Below are 2,378 nucleotides of genomic sequence, written 5' to 3'. Positions count from 1 at the left end.
TCCGCTTGCCGCTGGACTGTTTTCGGGCCATTTTCCACCGACTCTTGGCCGTATCCGCTTGGTTTTCCCCAACGCTTGGCTGCTTCCGCTTAATTTCCCCCAGCTGAACTGTTTTCGGGTCACTTTTGCCCAACGTTAGCCGTTTCCGCTTGCCGCTGGACTGTTTTCGGGCCATTTTTCACCGACACTTGGCCGTATCCGCTTAGTTTTCGCCAACAATTGGCTGCATCCGCTTAATTTTCCAAGCTATACTGCTTTCGGGTCAGTTTTGCCCAACGTTAGCCGCTTCCGCTTGCCGCTGGGCTGTTTTCGGGCCATTTTCCACCCACGCTGGCACCGACGGGGCCATGTACACCCACGCGCGTGTACATGAGGGGGCACCCATTTTTGAAAACCTTGCCCCCCTATAGGGGAATATGCATTTTGAGGCTCTAGCCACGCCCAGGGTTACCACCCCCTGAAAATCCCCCAAGTCAAAATCACCCATGTAAAATATTCAAAAAAATCTCAAAAAATCACAAAAAATTTATAAAACCAAATAAATTCAAAAAAAAAAAAAAAATTCAAAAATTCAAAAAAAATTCAAAAAATTCAAAAAAATTCAAAAAAATTCAAAAATTTCAAAAATTCAAAAAAAGTCCAAAAACCCAAAAAAACTTCAAAAATTTCAAAAATTCAAAAAAATTTCAAAAAAAATTTCAAAAATTTGCCCCGCTGAACTGTTTTCGGGTCAGTTTTGCCCAACGTTAGCCGCTTCCGCTTGCCGCTGGACTGTTTTCGGGCCAATTTCCACCGACTCTTGGCCGTATCCGCTTAGTTTTCCCCAACGCGTGGCCGCATCCGCTTAGTTTTCCCCCGCTGAACTGTTTTCGGGTCACTTTTGCCCAACGTTAGCCGCTTCCGCTTGCCGCTGGGCTGTTTTCGGGCCAATTTCCACCGACACTTGGCCGCATCCGCTTAGTTTTCCCCAACGCGTGGCCGCATCCGCTTAGTTTTCCCCCGCTTAACTATTTTCGGGTCACTTTTCCCCAACGTTAGCCGCTTCCGCTTGCCGCTGGGCTGTTTTCGGGCCATTTTTCCCCAACACTTGGCCGTATCCGCTTAGTTTTCCCCAACGCGTGGCCGCATCCGCTTAGTTTTCCCCCGCTGAACTGTTTTCGGGTCACTTTTGCCCAACGTTAGCCGCTTCCGCTTGGCACTGGACTGTTTTCGGGCCAATTTCCACCGACTCTGGGTCGGATCCGCTTAGTTTTCCCCAACGCTTGGCTGCATCCGCTTAATTTTCCCCAGCTGAACTGTTTTCGGGTCACTTTGTCCCAACGTTAGCCGTTTCCGCTTGCCGCTGGACTGTTTTCGGGCCATTTTCCACCGACTCTTGGCCGTATCCGCTTGGTTTTCCCCAACGCTTGGCTGCTTCCGCTTAAGTTCCCCCAGCTGAACTGTTTTCGGGTCACTTTTGCCCAACGTTAGCCGTTTCCGCTTGCCGCTGGACTGTTTTCGGGCCATTTTTCACCGACACTTGGCCGTATCCGCTTAGTTTTCGCCAACAATTGGCTGCATCCGCTTAATTTTCCAAGCTATACTGCTTTCGGGTCAGTTTTGCCCAACGTTAGCCGCTTCCGCTTGCCGCTGGGCTGTTTTCGGGCCATTTTCCACCCACGCTGGCACCGACGGGGCCATGTACACCCACGCGCGTGTACATGAGGGGGCACCCATTTTTGAAAACCTTGCCCCCCTATAGGGGAATATGCATTTTGAGGCTCTAGCCACGCCCAGGGTTACCACCCCCTGAAAATCCCCCAAGTCGAAATCACCCATGTAAAATATTCAAAAAAATCTCAAAAAATCACAAAAAATTTATAAAATCAAATAAATTCAAAAAAAAAAAAAAAATTCAAAAATTCAAAAAAAATTCAAAAAATTCAAAAAAATTCAAAAAAATTCAAAAAATTCAAAAATTCAAAAAAAGTCCAAAATCCCAAAAAAACTTCAAAAATTTCAAAAATTCAAAAAAATTTCAAAATTTCAAAAAAAATTTCAAAAATTTGCCCCGCTGAACTGTTTTCGGGTGACTTTTGCCCAACGTTAGCCGCTTCCGCTTGCCGCTGGACTGTTTTCGGGCCTATTTCCACCGACTCTTGGCCGTATCCGCTTAGTTTTCCCCAACGCGTGGCCGCATCCGCTTAGTTTTCCCCCGCTTAACTGTTTTCGGGTCACTTTTCCCCAACGTTAGCTGCTTCCGCTTGCCGCTGGGCTGTTTTCGGGCCATTTTTCCCCAACACTTGGCTGGATCCGCTTAGTTTTCCCCAACGCGTGGCCGCATCCGCTTAGTTTTCCCCCGCTGAACTGTTTTCGGGTCACTTTTTCCCAACGTTAGC

This window comes from Carex rostrata, chromosome 3 (assembly GCF_964058835.1).
Source record: "Carex rostrata chromosome 3, lpCarRost1.2, whole genome shotgun sequence".
Classification (NCBI taxonomy): Eukaryota; Viridiplantae; Streptophyta; class Magnoliopsida; order Poales; family Cyperaceae; genus Carex; species Carex rostrata.
This window is presented reverse-complemented; position numbering follows the sequence as displayed.